This window comes from Vicugna pacos, chromosome 21 (assembly GCF_048564905.1).
Source record: "Vicugna pacos chromosome 21, VicPac4, whole genome shotgun sequence".
Lineage (NCBI taxonomy): Eukaryota > Metazoa > Chordata > Mammalia > Artiodactyla > Camelidae > Vicugna > Vicugna pacos.
In genome coordinates, this window is record NC_133007.1 from 22,536,739 (window position 1) to 22,556,538 (window position 19,800).

Genomic DNA, 19,800 nt, shown 5'->3' on the forward strand with positions numbered 1-19,800 from the left:
CTTACTTTGTCTCTGTAGATTTTTTAAATCACACTTTATAATTTTTTCTTGTACGCCAGACATAATACATTAGGTAATAAGAATTGAAGTAAGTAAACCTTTAGTGTGAGGTTTCAGCCATGTTTATCTGGCTAAGAGTTAGGCTCTGTGTACTGTTTGCTAGAGCTGCAGGTGTCAATTTCCTCTGGTGTCATTTTTTTTCTCCCGTTTTCTTTGGATTTCCCTACAGACTTCTTAAATAGAGTCCATGTCTTATAGCTCTCTCACTTGTAATACACTGTTGTACTGTGTCTCTGTGATGTGGTGAGGTTTTGGAGAAGAGAGATGTTGTATAATCCTATGATTAAATCGGTTTTATTTTGTGAACTGACTTTCAGAAAAATTTTAGTCTTTTTAATTTTTTTTTCTTCTCTTATGTGAGACAGGAAGGCCAAAGAGGGCTTGAGCTATTCAATTGCCTTATTTTTTAATCTTTGTATGCTTTCTTTTACAAGCTGAGGAGCATTCTTTAAATAGTTGTCAAACATTTATTTAGGGGAAAATTTAGGCACTCTTAGGGGTGGAAGCAGGAGGGCAAACTTCTTTCAGTCTTCTGAGAAATTCCTTCCAGCCCAAAAATTGCATGCTGAGCTTAACAAACACCCTGTAGTAAAGCATAGCCACCTTTCTTAGAAGACAGTGGTTTACAATGTCCATGAATTCTTTGTTGTGTCCCCCTCCTCTTACGGAGGTGAACTTGATCCCCTTCCCTTGAGTGAGGACTAGACCTAGTGACTTGCTTCTAATGAGTCAGAAAAAAGTGGCAGTGTCAGGGTGCGACTTCAGAGACTGAGTCATAAGCAGGACTGCAGTTTTCTGCTTGCTCTCTTACGTGCTCTTGGCTCAGTCATGTCATGAGGACACTCAGGAACTGGTGAGGGACTGAAGCCTTCTGCCAGGATCCAGCAAGGAACTTAGGCATCTCCTCACAACTGTATAAATGAGCCATGCTGGAAGTGAATTCACCACTACCAGCAAGTCCTTCAGTTGGCTGCAGTCCTGGGTGACATCTTGTTGCAGTCTCATGAGAGACCCTGGACCAGAGCCACCCAGCTAAGCTGTTCCTGGGTTCCTGACCTTTAGAAACTGTGTGAGATAATACACATTTGTGTTTTAAACTACTAATACAGCTGTTTAGAGAATATCTGTTAATACTTAAGCATATTTCTTGGCACTCTTACCCTCCTATATATCACTTACATACACACTCATCCTTCAACTGACTTCCAAAATATTTCTTCAAATCTAATTTCTTAAATATTATAATTTTGCCTGTCTCAGCACATTTTAGTCCTAGTTAAGTACCATTTAGATTAGAGCTGTCAATTTGGGAAACTGCCTAAGTAATCCATACCTTGATCTGCCTTGTTTAGGGGTAAGAGAGCAATCCAATGCAGTTTTAGCAGTGAGGGCTTTATTCACTGACGTTAGAGACTGATCCTGGGAAGTGGTGGATCCGAGAGCCAAAAGGAGCCCCTGTGTGTCCTGGGATTAGCCACAATCTTTGCTTTCTTCATACTCTGATAATCTTATCCAGAGCAGACCTTGCACATCACATAAGAGGATGAAAGACAGCATGCAGACAGGTGAGTGAGCATGGTATCATTTCCAGTGACTTCGCCCTGGTGACTGAATGGTGTTGGGCAGGGAGTGATTTCTGAAGTATCAATATACATTTATTAATTCAACACTTATTAGGCCCCCAACATGTCTTAGACTCTGTTCTAGGTGCTGAGCACTCAGCTGTAAACTTACACCTTCCATCACTTGGGAGAGCTTGTGTTCTGGTGGCTCTGAGGTTCAGGTCAGAACCAGCCACAACTGACTCCAGTCAACACACAGTTACAACAAGACTCTTTGCACATTTCTCTACCTCCAAACTCTCTGTTCTGTTATGATGAAAGGAGAAATCCATTAACAAGTTCTAAATAAGTTTTTTTCTATAGAGAAACAGCTTCCAAAAATGATTATAAATTCTGGAGGCTGAATATCCTGTGGTGTATCCATGCATCAGAGTGTTTGTCTTGAAATCATTTTATATAAGGGAAAGAAAAGAAAGAGAGGGAAATCTAAAACCTGAGGATGCAAAAAAAGGTGTCATTTGTTCAGGAAAGAAAGAACGTCAGAAGCGCGGACCATTATAAAGATTCAGATCTTTGCAATTAAAGCCGGGCCTGGAGAGTAAATATGTGTTCTTTTGTGGAAGTTCGGGGTAGCTAAGGAAATTCATTCTTGTTAGTTTCTTCTCGACAGGCCTGGGCAGAGGCTGAGGCCCCACAAAGCTGCCTTTCCATCTCATTACCTGTGGCAGGAACGGGAGGCTTGTGCTTCAGTTAGGGCCCTGTTGCAGGAAGCGGAAACCATAAACAGAGATTTAAAAGAGGTAATTAAGTGTTTACAAAACTGTGGAGGACTGTGGGAGCAGGCTCTAGGTTATGTCTCTAGAAACAAACTCCCAGAACAATATTGTTGAACTAGGCTGCCGGGGTGCTTTTGTCTCTGCAAGTCCGGAAGGTAAGGGATCAGGAGGCTACCCTGATAGTGATGCAAGTTCTGGAAGCCATTGATGCTTCTGGGGCCAAGGCCTCTTGGCAGCAGCGTAGCCAGTGGCCAGACACTGGAAGACACAGTTTTCTTTCTGCCATGACTACCACAACTATCTCTTGAAACCCATGAAGCTGAGCACTGAGTTCTGAATGCTGCATCAGGATAACTCAACAATGCCATGACCTTGGTTGCCACTAAATACCTATTATTCCAGTATCTTTTTTCATGTTAAGTGTCCATGTAACACAGTTACGGCCGATGAGATGTGGTGGGCTTCTGCGTGGGATGGAGCCGGGTGGGCTAGAGGGCTTCTAGGGAAGCTTCTGCTACCCTGAAAAATGGGGCAGGTATTTCTGGTGCTGTCTCCTCTTCCTGCCTAGAGTGTGAACAGGATGGCTAGACATGCAGAAGCCATTTTGTGGCCTGCGAGGTGAGAGTCAACTTGTTGGACTTGGAAGGCAAGACTGAAAATGCACCACCTTGGATGACCTGCTATGGACTTCTTAGTATGAGAGACAGGAAAAGTATCTTCATTAGTTAAAGCCACTGTCAATCGAGAAAGCTTTTCTGTATTGTCAGCTGGAAACACTCTAAATTTATATAACATCTTTCCCCTACCTCTCCGTTTCTTCCTCCTTTGCTTCTGCCTCTCCCTCCCTCTTATCTCTCTTCTCTCTGAATGCTTTCTTTTGTCTGTCCATGCTTGTGGATGGAGGAGATGGTACCCAAAAGGCCACGTGAAGGAAAACATTGCTGTAGCATATTCTTTTCCACTGGAGAGCATTTATCTAGTGCAGACACAGTGGAAAGGGCCTTTTGTAGCCTGGAGACCTCATACAATATATTAGCTGCAGAATACCAGTCAGCCTTGACTCCCACAGTTATTTTCCCAAATGTAAATACAGTACCGCCCCAACTGCGACATTGTTTCTCTGGGCATTTATTAGGTTCAACCTCATGAAATGGCTGATACTTGATATTTTATATCTGATATTTTAACTGCAAATAGTTATAATTTCATGTGATGCAACCTGGGATGCAGATAGTCTTGGAGGGTTTTGGAAAACTCTGAAACCTAAATGAAATCATTTTATAAGCCAGTGAGCAGTTCAGCCCAAGTCAGTGGTTGAAAGTGATCTAGGTTTGGTTTCTCTTTCCATGTCAGCTCCGGGCACTTCTTCAGGCCGTCTGAAAGGTTCAGTCTCACACTCCGAAAGGAACAATTAACACTTCTAAGCTACATCTTTTTCTTATTTTCATCCCAGCTCAGTCTCCAGCTCAATTTTGCTATAGGCTCGAGTAGACAGACAACTACTAACTGTAAGCTCGAGGATTACACTGGATTTACAGACGTGAATTGTGGATAAAGGGAGTGGGGTATTACCATGCGTGCTTTTGTCTTGGAAAGTTCCTGAGAGGGTTGGACTGGAGCACCTTATTTTGGAGCCAGCTTGACTCCTCCAGCTTAACCGAAAAAAAGGACTTCAACGCTAATGACTATAGCTCTGCCCACTGGGCATTTATCATAAGGCATTTGTCATGGATATATCCATTGTTCCATAGGTCTTTCCTGACCGTAGAACAACCAGAAGGGTCAGAAATTATTGATCGCTGACCCTGTCGTCTTTATCCAGATATGTTTCTGGGCCTTAGTGCTGTTCCTTATCCTTCCTTTTTTCTGGTGGTATTTTAATGGCACAAGTGTTTTTCCGCGTCAAGATATTTTTTCTTCCTTGCCATCAGTGCCGATGTATCTGACAGTTACAAAAAGTACCCAGGAAAGATTACTGATGTTTCATTTTAATGAACATTATTAAGTTTGCTAAGAAGAACTATGGTTAATAGACATCCCCAATGAGAATGAACACTCCTGAAAAAGGTTTCTCTCTTCTTCAGACGGAGAGATTGTGAGGAAAGGTGTATCATTTACTGGAAGTTGGAGAAAAGTCAAAATTCAGAAACCATTGTTTAGTACATTGGTTAATTGTTGACTTGGAAGAGTTTGTTCCAGTGACAAAATGCCTTGGGCAGATTTTCCATTTGTTTTTCTTGGCCTTGAATCTTCTGTACCTAGCATAATGCCTGGCACCTAGTAGATGTGAAATAAATATAGATTTGTTAGATGAATGAAAAAGATGATTATGTGATATCAAAATTCTATAATCAGGAGAGGATTTTGTAAGACAAACACAGCCTTTACCGTTATATATGTATATATATAATATATATATATATATATATATATATATATATATATATATATATATGTAAATCCTTCTTGACATATATTTCTACAAGTTCCCAGTAGAGATGTCTTGGTAGTAGGCCTGAGTAATTTACTCACACTGTAACTCTCTGGTCTACATGAGCCAGGACTCAGTAGGTAATGGGGAGAAAATGTTCTGTTTAGTTTACAACTTAGTCTGACCTGATAATATGTTATCCCTGTAGCTGATAATCTTTTGAAATAATTGGACAATGCCTCCTGTTCTCATCTTCTTCCAGAGTGAGTGCATTTCCAGGGTTAATGACTGAATGTAGAAAAGGGAACTTGCGTAAAGGGTCCTCAGTTCCTTTTGATGTCCTTATTCTTTCTCCCATGTGAGTCCCGAGAAGGTTTATTCAGTTCATTGACTTTTCGCCCACCTGCCTCCTGGACTTCTCTCAGGGTCTAAGAGACTCTCTCCTTGACCAAACTTGAGTCAGGTTCCTCTAAGTCCTCTTCTCAACAAGGCTTTGACATTGGGCTTCTGTGTCTATTCTTGTCAGGTCCACATCACCCCATTTTAGCAAGAATCCTGTGAAGTCAATTTAGAAATGGTCCCTCATCCTTGGTATCTAATCAAATTCCTCATTCTCCACCCTTGATATCTGTTCACCCTGGTCTGCCTTTAGCAAGAATTTTGTCAAGTCAGTTTAACCGGAATTTCCTTTACCTCAATGTTTCCCCTTTGTGACATCCTGATTCCCACTCTGCTCCTTGGTTATAAATCCCCACTTGTGTGTACTGTATTTGGACCTGAGCCCAGTTCTGTACTGAGGTCTCTCCCTTCCTCCCCCCATCTCAATATTTGTGAATAAGATAAGCTTTAACTACTGTCTGGCTGTGGCTTTTCTTTGACATATGTAGTGCCATGGCTCAGATCGGATCAGATTCATCATTGGACTCGTGGATTTCTCACCCAGGTCCTAACATGCAGCACCTTTGACAACTTTGTCTTCAGTCTTGAGTCTAGATTGTTCAGGGAGCCATTGGTGAGTCCAACTCCTGAACCAGGGCTGCAGATAACAGTCCGTTGACAAAGTTTGATTCTTAAGATTCTGAGGGAGGCTGGTGGGTATAGCTCAGTGATAGGGTGCCTATTTAACATGCATGAGGTCCTGGGTCCAATCCCTAATACCGCCATTAAAAAAAACAAAACAAAACAGTTAAAAAGATAGATTGAGTATTGTCTCGAAGCTGGGTTAGAGGCCCAGGCTTCTTTCTTTGCAGGGTAACTACTGGGCTGTAAGTCTTCCTGGCTCTTTGTTTTGAGTACGGGTTTATTCACTCCCTGACTCCTAGGCTCGGTTCTCTGTTTCAAGTGGAAATTCACTTTCTGATCTCCTGGGCTAGAAAATTGCTTCCTGGCTCTTTGTTTTGAGTAGGAATTCACGTTCTTACTTCCAGAGCTAGAAAATTTCTTTCTGGCTTTTTTTGTCAAGTGGAGATTCACTCCTTGACTCCTAGGCTGGAAAATTTTCTTCTTCTGCCCTTTGGAGGCTTCTCTGTTTTCTGTTTGATTCTGCTTCTTCGTGGGAGCTTCTAAGTCAACTGAAACCCCATTCTTGAACTCCTACTGACTACATGTTCTACTAATTTTTTCTGTTTCCTTCCTTGTTGGCATGATTTTACCAAGGTTAATATGCAACTTCAGCAGCTTCTTTGGGAAACTGAAGATCTCCCCAAATTGTTTCCCCTAAGACCTCTCTCACCTTCTCACTGCTTCCACTCACCCTTCCTCCTTCCATCACCTTTGATATTTCCCTCAGCTCCTCTGAATCCTTTGATATGCCTCCCTTCAAGCTCCTAAGTCCTCCATCCTCTGTTCACTCTGCCAGACCTTCTTCCTTCTCACTTCAGCCCCTCAGGCACTTGAACATTATGCTCCCTGCTCCCATTAGGGCTCTCAAGGGACTCGAGGACCCCCAAAAGCAATCTCATGAGGTTGAAAAGGAGAAAAGAAAAGAAGGCAGTTGGAAACGGACTGGCTTTTTTATCTACTCAGATTTTGGAGGCACCTGGACAGATGCTTGATGTCCACTTAGTCTCTCACCTAAAATGTAGTCAATAGTGTGCATAAAACAGGGCAAAAGATCATAAAAATCCCTGCGAATACTGGTAAAAGGATTTAACCTTCATATTGAGTAGTTAACCTTGACTTGTTCCATCTGTCAGAAACACAATTCAGGTAAAATATAGAGTGGAAATAAACCAGTGAGTCTTTGTATTACTGTATTTACCTGACTCATGGCTAACATTTATACATAAGCATAAGATGTCTGTTGGCAGCTGTCTGCATGTATGCTTATGGATGTATGTACATATGTTATGCAAATGTCATATTTTCCCTACTTTGGGATGGTATTACCAAATAAATTTGTAAAATCCTCTTAGGAACTCTATTTAAATCAGCTTAGAGGTAAATGAGTGTGTAATTGAATATTACTAAAACCTTCAGAAATAATAGAAACTAACCCAAATGCTTTTCAAGTTTTTGTGATTTGAGTAACTCTGTGAAAACTATTTTCATATTGTTGATTGAATAAAAACAGCTATGCCTTCTGAGTTATCAGCATTAATAATAATATGAGCATACATTTTTATTCTACTTGGGTTTGGGGTCAAATAAGGTAATATGATATCTATCAGATGTTTGATTATAAATTTTATAAGTTTAGTCTTAAAAACAAATGTACAAGTAAAGATGCAATAAAAACGAATTGCTTGATATCTATTCCTTCATGTAAATCAAGCACAGCAGTAAAACAGACAAAAAAATCTCCTCAAGCATTTACCTTACTTTTTTAAGGCTTTTTTGTTTCCTTTTGATACTTGCCTAATATGCTGTAAAAATACTTAACAGGGAAAGAACTTGAGATGATGGCCAGCTTTGTGTAACGGCATCATTATATGTTTGCCTAGAAATAGTTTCCAAAATATTTTGGCAACTTACAACCTTAGAGTTATGCTAGGTTATGTAATAGATATTCCTTAAATATCTCAATGATTTCTGCGTAAGATAAACTGCTGAAACATTTGTTACTGAACATAAATTTAAGTTTTTATGCTTTTGGCTTTTAAATTTTAGTTGATACAGAGAAGCTAAATATATCTGAATCTGTTAATACGTTCTTTTTGCCACATTGGAAAAAATGAAGCATGAACCTGTAAAATCGTGAGATGTTGCATTAAAAAACTTCCTGGGCTGCCACAGAATGCTGGTCTGTGACAGGCAGTTCACCATTGTCTACTTCCTAGTTTTTTTCTGTAAAAGAAAGGTTACTAATGGTTAAAACATTATAACCAGTGTATGAAAATGAAACCACCAAAAATAATAAGGGAAACAACTTGTTAGGCAAAGTATACAGAAAAACAGGAAGTTGTGTTTTTGATAAGGAAAAGTTTGTAAGGTAAGCTTGTGTGTTTTCATTAAGGGAAAAAGAGAATAATTTTGTCCGAAAGTAAAGTGATTGGTTGTTCCATAGTGAGAAAGAGGAAAATATAGGAAAAAAAACTGAATGGATATATAAAATTGTAAAGGGCTTTGAGGAAAGTAATTTAATGTATGATTAAGCTGGCTAAGATTGGATAGATTTATTTATAAGGCTTAAAAAAATGAGCTCAAAAGTATACCGATACAAAACTAGAAACCGTTTTTCTTTCTGTTGATATAACAAGGTTTTCTTGGATTGTTGGTCTGTTTTAATAGATTGTCAAAGATTTTTCCTTACTTTTTAGGTAATCCACCTAGGAAACAAAGAATCTGTTTCTTAGCATAATTTCCTGTGCCTTATGTTAACCTTATCTTTGATTATTTAAGAGAACCAAGTCTTATCACGTTTTAAAGAGCTAAAGGTTTTTTTGGTTTTTTTATACTTTTGACAATTTTGCCTTCCTCAAATCGGATCCTAAATGAAATCTTCTTGACTTCAAACTGACTGAGATTTCCCAGAGGCCCCCTGGAAAGTCTCAAAGGATTTGTTCTCTCACCTTGTGAAAGGAGAGATGTTAAACTAATTTGATTTATTTGATAGATTGGATTGCATGGAAAGGCATTGTCAAATGAAAGATGTCAACTTTCATGGGTTATATTTGTATGAGTAAATATTAATGTAAATATTTTAGAAATTATATTAAGTTCCTAAAAATTTGTCAGTACTCTCTCTGTCCATGATATGTTCAATGTAATGTTGTCAGTCATAATTTTAGTAATTATTTTAATATGTAGAGAAAGACAAATACCAGATATATTACTTATATTAGAATCTAAAAAATGACACGGAAGAACTTATTTACAAAACAGAAATACACTCACAGACGTAGAAAACAAATTTAGAATTACCAGAGGGGAAAGGGAGGGATGGAGGGATACATTCAGAGTTTGGGGTTAACAGAAACACACTACTATATATAAAATAAGTTAAGTGACAAGGTCCTACTGTATAGCACAGGGAACTATATTCAATCACTTACAATAACCTATAATGGAAAAGAATGTGAAAAAGAATATATGTATATGTATAACTGAATCACTGTGCTGTATACCAGAAACTAACACAACATTGTAAATCAACTATACTTCAGTTTAAAAAGAAGTTGAGTGTCATGGAAGCAACCAAATACTCTTATCAGATGAACTCTTCTCAGATCTTACCATGGCCACTTTGTCTCTCATCACCCACAGATAGTTTTTGTTTGACTCTGATTCTTCCCTGAAAGCATTTGTAGTTATCTACAGACCAGTATGCTTTGTCTTCTCAGAGACCCTTGGAAAGGACTATGACAGGAGCCCTGGGCTGTGGGATTCTGATGGCTTTGCTGCCATAACTGAGATGATACCGCTGGACTGAGTCAGGATTTCTAGAACTCTAAAAGAGAAGCTGACAGATTCATAAAACTGTCCACCTAAGATGAAGGAGAACAAGGATTAATTTTATAGGACTGGATGAACTGATAAAGGATGGTTGTGGTTTTGGTCTGGGGCAGTGCTGGATTTTTCACATTCTATTTTCCGGATGTAAGGAATCCTGTTCTCTTTTCTCTTAAATTATCTGTACTTGTAACAATCAGTAGATTATACTTTTGTAAACAAAAAATGAAACATTTATCTTTTCCCCCTGCCTCATCCCTCTAGAATTTGCATTAATGTTTGCAGAAAGTTACCCTCATTATGTTTCATTAAATAAAGTAGGCAGAGTCATGTCTGTTTTTGTTTTGAGTATTTAAAATATAAAATCACAGGAAGATGCATCATAAACAGAAAACACAGTTTTAAATCAGGAGGTAGCAGTGGGAAACTAGACATTTCCTGTCAACAGAATACCTGGCTGTCTGTTCACGTGCATGTTTTCCTCCTGCTTGGTGGGGAGGCTCTTGGGACCTGACTTACAAGAAACCTGCACAGCTCTTCCGCAGCTTTTAGGAAATCTTTGTAGGTTCAAATGGCAACTCGGTCTAACTTAATCATCTGTTTCTGGAAGCTTCTGTTTTCATTGCATTGTGCTGTGCCTATGTGTGTGCCTTTCATCTGTTTTTAAGTTGTCTCATTGGTTGGCTTCAACTTATTATTTTGGAGGGGGGGTGGTTAAACTCTTGGATTCTTCCTGAATTCTTGCTTTCTGATCTTCACTAACTCCATTCTCTACAAACCAGGGCCAGTACCCCTGTGACATGCTTCACTGGAACTCTCTCCTAAATCTGGCATCTTTTGAGAAAGGAGTTGAGAGAGTTGAAATTCACTCTCCCTAAGCACCAACTAAGAACAGAGCAGTGTGCTATGTATTTTACATACAAATAGCAACAATAACATAATAAGCAATGTATATAGTATACTAATATTATTTATTATAATACCATTTATTACATGCCAGTCAGCAGGATGAATATTTTATATGGAGGACCTTCAGACAGGTAGTCAAATCCTGCAACAGCATGTATTCTGTGCCGAAATATTTGACTTCTTCCCTAAGTGCCTGGAATCTCACAGAGGTCTTAAGCAGAGGTGACATGAGTATCATTCAGACTGTAACACTTTCTTGATGACCCGGGGGCACTGTAATGTTACCATTATTTTACAGTGTTCCAGGGGTGCTGGAGGTAAGGATTAGCCTTTCCCTGCCTGGCCCCAGACAGCCTGCTTGCCTCGTTTCCAGACTCGGCATTTTATTAGAGCAGGTCTGGGATGTGCCACAGAGGAATGAGGAGCAGTCGCTTTTAAAGAGAAGAGCAACCCAGACCCGTTCTGCCTTTGTTTGTATTAACTGTGACCTGGAAATCCAATTTTAGCAGACCCTTAATTAAATTCTGTAGAAATAAATAGTTGTGAGTAAAATAAGAATAAACTCCACCGAGTGGGAAGTCTAAGAGTTTCTCCTACTGATCAAGTGTTATACCTCTTATTTTTTTTTTCCTTACAGCAAATTTTGTTTTTGTTATATCCCGATTGTTCCTTATTTTCTGAATAATAGCAAAACTCAAAAATATGACCCTTCAATGAGAAGTGTTTGGGGCCAGGAAAAGTACTGAACAAATCAATAGACAGGAAATTCAAAGAAAAGAGCAGTAGCCACAGGGCGTGAGAAGAGCTGCCTTCAGAACTGGTCTTTTCGTGTGGGTAGTTTTCCTTCCCACGGTCTTTGTCCTCTTGGAACAGAACTTCAGCTCCACTTCTGGAGCTTGAGCACATCGTCCTGCGTTTCTTAGCCCAGTGCCCACCAGTCCAGGACGGTGGGTTTGATGTAGATCCCACCTCCTAGAGATGGCACAGATACAAATCCCCAGTCCCTCCCTCGAAGGACTGGCTCTGATCAAACCCACCTCTACAGGCATCCTGCTCCTGCACCGGGACAGTCTTGGGTGAGCCCCCCGCAAAGTAACCCTGTCTCAGTCCCTTTCTTCCAAAGGCTTCCTGTTGCCCCAGAGCTCAGCAGTGCCTGAGGGAGGACTCCCACTGGCACGGATGTGCCCTGGGGCAAGGAACTCATTATAGACCTTAGAGAAAATCTTGTCACTCGCAGTGATAACATTGTACTCTGCAATTCTAGGCTTGAAAATGATCATCTCATTGTTCTTGGTCTGGAGCTGTAGGAGAAGAGGTTGTAGGCGTGGAGAGAGGTCTATGTTAAGACAAAGGCACGTTTCTCCAGCTGTGTGATCACTCTCCACATGAGTATTACTGGATCATTTAGGAAAAATAAACACCTTCCTACTCATGTCTGTGAGAGAAGGGAATATAATAATCTTCACCTAAAATGTGAACAGGAGAAATCATAAATTGAATCTTGTATTCAGCAACATCTAGTCTTTCCTTCCTGTGGTCTGTCCCTCCCATCTCCACCTCCCCTATCACATATACACGTATGCCCTTGACCTTCCAACCTGTCTGAGCAAAGACTTCTAGGAGACTGATGAGGACAGATACCCATAGCAGCAGCTCATACATGTTCTTGGCCTGGGGCTGTTACAGAAGCAGTGGTGACCAGGATGAGTGTAGCAGACAGCACAGTGGTTGGTTATCTACCCAGCTTCTGACTCAACCTATGAAGATCCCATCCCACCTGTTACAGGTAGGGACTCATTAGATATTTGTTGAATTAAATAAGCAGTAGTACAAATTTGTAGAATTAAAAAGTGAAGATACAATTAAGGGAAAAATACTGAATTGAGGACTTTGCTGTGTTTATCCCCATGGATTAAAGATTCTTAGAGTTCAAAGAATATAGCAGTTTCCTGATGCTTATAACTTCTCATTGTGAATCAACAAACTACTAGTGTAGTTTGTGAAAACACCTCAAACAAATAAGGTTCTTCCTTTTCCTCTTTTCCTTTTCCTTACTGAAAGATGTAGAATTAAATCCATTAGATGGGACCAAGCAAAGAAAACACTCACAGTCAGAGGAGGGAATAATTGGGGAATGGTGGTGACCAAGAGCAAGTGAAGAGGGCTGGGGGGAGGGGGAGGTGGCGGTGTAGGGAATAGGAGCCAGTCCAGGGACCAGGAGCTGGAGCAGGGTGAGAACGTGTGTACAGGTGAGGGACAGAGGTAGGAAGGGAGAGTAGTTATGTACAAGGGAACTGATAAAAATAAGAAAATGTATTAAGGATAATGGGCACCTGATTTCTCACTGTTGGAAAAGAGAGTTGAAGGTACAGAAATGAAGAAAATCTGAGTATATCCTGCAGTGTTAGATAGAAATTAGAGGTATTGCTGTGAACTCATGGTTTTCAGTGTGTGTGTGTGTGTGTGTGTATGTGTGTGTGTTCCCAAGCTGTCCCAAAGCAAGTGGCTGGAAGCAGATCCAAACCTTGTCATCTACATGTACTGTATATCACCTAAGGGAACCAGGGATCTTGGAGAAATGGCTAATTCCAGGTCTAAGGCAGGGACAGTACAAGAGAGCTTGGAATATATTATATACATATGTATACAATTCCAATATGTATGTATGTGTGTGTGTGTTGTGTGTGTGTGTGTGTTTTTTTTTACCAGAAAAGAAGGAAACAATCAAAGAATAATGTAGACCCATACTAAAGCCAGCTTGAAGGGGATCCTGCTGACCAAACTGGAAATAACTTAAGATTCAATATAAATAGTGAAAGTAATTATCACTCATTGAATAAAATAGTAAACAATGAATCTAAAATGATATAGGTGAATAATTGTTTGGTAAAGAACAAGCTACTTATATAGTTTCATACTGCCTCCCTGAAAAATATTTATTAATTTAAAAGAGAGCTAGTAACTTTGAAGTAGAGAATCTTCATTTATACCACCTTAAGCAGTCCGACTGAGCATCATTAGAAATGGGATACTTCAGAATCATGTGGCTCTTGAGAGCATGTAGTGAAAGAACATAGCATTGCTTTTGCCCTGCCAAAGATCCATAATCCGAGTCTGAGCACGAGAGGACATTAGACAAGCTGAACTTCAGGGACTTTAAACAAAATACCTGACCTGTAATCTTTGGAAATATCCAGGTTACAAAAGACACGGAAAGACTGAGGAACTGTTCTAGATTATAGAAGATGAACAAGACATTCCAGTAAATGCACAGCTTGGTTCTGAACTGGAGTGTTTTGTTATCAGGGACATGGTTGGGACACTTGGAAAAACACTGAATGGGATCCAAGGATTAGATGATAGTAATGAATCAGTGTTACTTGCCTGATGTGGGTGGTTGCTTTGTGGTATGTAGGCGAATGTCCTTGTTTGTAGGGAATACTAAACTATTCCATGGTGGTGAGCCCTGTGTCAACAGCTACTCTATGGTTCAAGGAAAAAAGTTCTCTGTATTGTACTTTCAGCTTTGCTGTAAATTTGGAGGGAAAAAAGGATTTAGAGAGAAAAACTGGTACTCAGTCTTGCCTGAGACGAGAGACGAGCTGTAGTAAAAAGGAAAGAAAATTATTTGGGACGTGGGAAAAATGGAGATGAACATTTGCAGATTTTCTAGACAGACATGCATCTTGGGTAGCCATTCACTCTGAAGAGACTAGCCTCTTTGGGAAGTGATGTTCTCAATCAGGTAGAAGAAAAGAGGTACGGCAAGGGGAGGGGAGTCTAATTCACCTCCTGCTCTCTTTTCTAGAATAAGTCATTCTTTCTTAGGGCCTTGGGGGAAAGCATTATTGGGTCATGAGGAATCAGAAGGAAGAGGGTACTTTCCATTTCAGAAGGGGAGGCATTGAAATTGTGATATACAAAACTGAACCTTGGGTCTAATTTGTTTTCTGTCAGTAAATGTTTACGTGAAAGGGAGTGATTCTTGACTCAGTACCTTTGTAATGTTACTGTGTTAGGTAAGAGCATTTCCTTTTTCTTATGAAACTTTCATGCAAGTATTTAAGAGTGCCAGGGGCATGGTGTGTCCACTAATTTAGAGTTAGAGATGATGAGACAAATGGGGCAAAAAGTAAACAATTGATAAATCCAGGAAAAGGATATGTGGGAGTTCCTCGTTTCATACTTGCAACTTTCTGTAAGTTTGAAATCTTGTTAAAAATATCAAGAGTGTCAGAGGACTAGGAATCAGTAATAGAATTGCCTTAGATCTGAGAGTAACCTAGGCTAGGAGACAGCAGAGATGTTGGAGAAAACTGAGGATTAACTTAAGTTTTATAAATGACTTCTAAAGTCAAGGATTGTGCAAGATACCAGGGTCAGTTTATAACTCAGGGAAAGGCTTAAACAAGAGGTTACTGGATTTGAAACATGAAGTAGAACAGGATTTGGGGGCTACTCAGGAAAGTCTTATTCTGACTTCCATTGAAATGCTCTGGACGTTTAAGGATGTTTAACTGAATAGAAACAGGCACATTAGTTGATATGACTGCTTGATTCTGACCCTGGTGTGTGCATTAAATCAAAAGTGCACAATTCTAGCCTGATGTAATACCCTTAATACCATAAGGTTTAAATATAAAAATAAAAGTACGCTAAAGCCTTTATACCATTCCATAACTTCCATGTAGGAAAGAGAAGAATAAGCATTGATCAAATGGAAAAATTAAAACATTTGCTAGACTCTAAGAAGAATCTTGAGGATATTCAGGGGAAAGGGACTTGCATTAGTCAAGAGGAGTAGGCTTTGGGCAAAGATAGGGAACTCCAGATGCCAGGAACGTGACATACCCGTTGGAAAGTCTCCCAGAGGGAATCTAACTACTAATACTCAGGCTATGATTTACTGAGAAAATCTATCCCCCTAAAATGGAATTTATTAACAAATGAATATCCCTGGGAAATACTTCTACTTGTATACATGTCCTCTCTGGGAAGCACTACAGAGACTAATCTCCCATCTTCTAAAATCAAGGATAGGGATACAGAAGCCATCTGAGATGAGAAGATGGTTTCAGGAATCACAAAGCACCAATCACTAAGAAAAGGAAAGAAGTCCCATTATTAATAAGCTCCCTTGACACCTGTCTAGAATCTCACTCTACTGGTTCCCCTGAGATACTCAGGAAGTTTTGAGGAAAAGAGACCCAGGAGAGCAGAACTAGTCAACTTGGCTTTTCCTTGGAGATTCCTCTCTTGATGTCTGAATTTATAGATACTCCTTCTCCTCCTTCTACAGACAGAGCTTTCAGGGCCAATGTGCATGTCATGAGCCACTCTTTCTCTAGGTTACAGTCCTATCTAGAGAGAGAGTAAGTGATTGTAAGATCACATATCCTTGAAACACCAAGAGTCTGTTTGGTTTTTGTAGATGCTTTCAGATTAGATTTTCAAGATGTTGGAGATAACCATATGTCCTTCTTAGCTTAAGCAGGCTCTAGTCCCACTCGCTTCTGCATCCATTTTGGGACAGGATCTGAAGTTCTGGAATGGGAAACTGCAAAGATATGCCAACTGAGCTCATGTCCTGAAAGTACAGCCTGGCGGATTCTTTTCCATCTTAAGATGATCCAGTGTTTCTTTCTCTGGCGTCTTCAGGTAGCTATAATAATCACAGATTTTTAAAGAAGTCACTGTATCCATTCCTGGCATCTTGGAATTTATGTTTCAAGGTCTCTGGAGAAGGGGCCATAGAGTTTTGTTTGTTTCTTTTTCTGTAAGAGTAATTCACATGTAAGTATCAATTTTCAGGAGATTGGCCTAAACTGCATATTTTAAATTCTTTATTTTTCCCCAACAAGTTTACTCAGGATTAAATAACATATATACAATTTGTGATTAAGTATCAATAAATTCTGTAATAGTTTTTCCCTATAAATGCAATTCTTTTTGCATCTTCAAATTTTTCCTTTTATTTTGAATATAATATTCATTACTAAAACATTAACTATACTATCTTTTCATTATTCTGTTTCAGTGTTCTTATTTTCCCAAGAGGATAATCTACAGATACATTTCTGTCTCTCTCATCTTTCATTGTCTCACGCTATGTTTTCTTCACTGTTTTTGTTGACTTTCAAAAAACTCTTGTATGGCTTCTTCCTATTAGAGTCATAGCAAGAATAATTTTAAGTGGTTTGCCCAGGACCACGTGTTGACATTGACAGATTCCAGATAAGATTCCAGATTTTCCAAGCCCCAGCCAATTCCCATGTTTCTTATGAGAATCTTTTTAAAAATCAACTTTGAGGTTTAATACATTACACAGTATTGTACTATGTGATATTAAACAATTGATAAATATGCACTGCAAATAATATAGCAAAATGCACCAATTTAAGTATACATTTTGGTGAATTTTTGGCAAATTTATATACCTGTATAATGGTCATCATAATCAAGAACATTTCCTTCATCCCAGGAAGTTCCCTCATATTCTTTTGTAGTCAATTACCTAACAATTCTGGCAACCACTGCTTGTGGGTTTTTTGCAGTATAGACTCAAGTTGTGTTTTCTAGAGTGTCATATAATAGAATCACACGAATGTACTCTTTTGTACCTACCGTCTTTGATTCAGTATGATGTTTTTAAGAATCAGTCATGTTATTTGTATTAGTAATTTGCACCTTTTATTGTTGAGCAGTATTTCGTTGTATGGATCCATCATGAGCATTCAAGTTGTTTCCAGTTTTTGGCTTTTAGGAATAAAGCTGCTAGGAACATTCATGTACATTCCCTGTGTGGACACATTTTAATTTCTCTTGTGTAAATATGTGGGAAAAATATTGAGTCATGGGGTTAAGTATATGTTTACCTTTCTTAAAATCTCCCAAAATGCTTTACAAATTGGTTATATCATTTTACATTACCACCATCAGTGTTAAAGAGTTCCAGTTCCTTCACTTCCCTGCTCGTATTAGGTGCTGTCAAATTTTTAATTTTAGCTGTTTGAGTGTGTGTTGTGGTATCTCATGGTGCTATTTTATATTTATCTGATAACTAATGATACAGTGATGTTGATCATCCTTTCATGTATGTATTGACCATTTGTATATCCCCTTTTATAAAATTTCTGTTCAAATATTTTTCCAGTTTAAAAAAATGTGCCTTAGTATTGTGCTGTAAAAGTTCCTTATATATTCTGAATACAAGTTTAGATATATGTACTGTGAGTATTTTCTCCCAATCTGTGGCTTTTCATTTTTCTAACAGTATCTTTTGAAGAATAGAAGCTTTAATTTTGGTGAAGTTCAGTTTGTGATTTTTGTGCTTTTACCATTCATGCTTTTTGTTTTGTATCTAGGAACTTTGCTCATTCCAAGGACATGAAGATTTTATCACATCTTTTTGTCTAGAATTTTTAGTTTTAGCTTTTATATTTGTCTTTGATTCATTTTGAGTTATTATTTGTGTCTGGCATGAGGTAAGGTTTGAGGTTTATTTTTTTCTGTATACATAATCCAGTTGTTCCAGCAACATTTGTTGAAAATACTGTTATTGCGATACTGCAGAACTTTATAAAAATATCAGTTGATCATATATGTGTGGATCATTTTTAGACTCTGTATTTTGTTGCATTGAACTTTATGTCTCTCCTTACACCAGTACCAGGCAACCTTGATTACTGTAGTCTTCAAATGCAGTCATGTAAGTTCTTTAACTTTGTTTTTTCAAAATTGCTTTGACATTCTTGGGACTTTGCATTTCCATATAAATTTTTGGGAATATATTTTATTATCTTGACTAGATGATTTGGTACCCTAGTTTTATTTGAATCATCATGAATCCTGAAATTGGGACAGACATGAGGCGTTATTTAAGGAAAAAGTCCCTCTGAATGTGATGTTCAAGTAGATGTGACTCCAAAAAGCTGTCCTTGATTGACTGGAATAATGGTTAGGTCATTGAGAAAGACAGAAAAGTTGAGATAGAGAGCCTTTTCCAAATGCAAGAAGGTAGATGGTGAGTTTGCTTTTGAAAATACAAAATTTATTAGGTTGACAAGACCCACAAGTAGAAAAGTCCAGAGGAAGATTATGTCATAGACTTGGGAGAAAGACTGATGATAGAAATGGAGATTTGAAAGCAGTTAATGTAAAAATTATAACTGAAAAAGATGAGAAAGCGGAGTGTGAAGAGAAAAAAATAAAAAAGCAAGGGCCAAGGATTGACCAGAGGACAATATTTACAATTATGTTATAGGTGAAATGAGAAGATTCATGAGAGAAAACTCAATGAGTGCTGACAAGAGAGAAAAATAGTGTGGTGTCATGGAAACCAAGGTCAGAATATTTCAGGCGGCAGGGTTTTCAGAAGTGTAAAATGAATCAGAGAAGGACAAAAGAAAGAGAAAAGCTCAGTCTGACAGTTTTAGTGCTGGAGACTTTTCTGGTGACATTTGAGAGAAGAGTTTTGTGGAAGTGACCATAATGAAGCCAATTTTCAGGGAATTATGAGGGATGGGAGAGGAAGTCCATTTCAGTAATTCTGAACATGAAAAGAGAACAATGGAATGGTCCCTGTGGAGAACCGCAGAATCAGATGTATGCTCTCCACACAGGTTGTGTATCCTTTCTTGCTCTTTGACAGAAGGGTCCAGTATATTCTGTTTCTTACAATTATATCAAATTCTGTGTTCACCAGATTGTAAAAAAAAATTGGTAAGCTAGTACAGCTCCAAGTAGCTGGCAGACTCTTTTCTCCTCTTTTCTCAACTCTGGTGCTTACCTTCCTTGTCCGGACCAACCTTTCCTATTACAGTGGAAACTAAACAATGTTCTCTCAATTACTGTTCTCTCTTCCTGACTTCACTTCTTAAAAGGACTACTGGAGTCAGCTAAAAAGATTACTCTGGTGGGACATGAGTGAACAATTTCAGTGGAGTGATCACAGCAGAAGTTTTTCTGTAGTTGTTCTTTGAGGGTATGATGATGTGTTTGGACCATATTATCTCTTTGAAATGAGGTGTCTAGATTCAGAGTTCAATGGAAACACTGTGTAAGCATTCTTGGTGACCCTGTCTTCAAATCCAGTGACCACTTCTCAGTGTGCTTCTTTGACTACTTCCTTCTGCTGTATCATTGCCCCTTTAAGCTCTCATATTTATCTTTT

The 19,800-nt window shown here is 38.8% G+C and overlaps 1 protein-coding gene across 4 annotated transcripts in view; it reads left to right on the forward strand.

Moving 5' to 3' along the window:
* The window catches only part of LOC102538295 (olfactory receptor 10J1-like), a 240,045-nt gene that overhangs the window by 55,363 nt on the left and 164,882 nt on the right, over positions 1 to 19,800 (forward strand). The gene's annotated exons all lie outside the window — the stretch shown is intronic.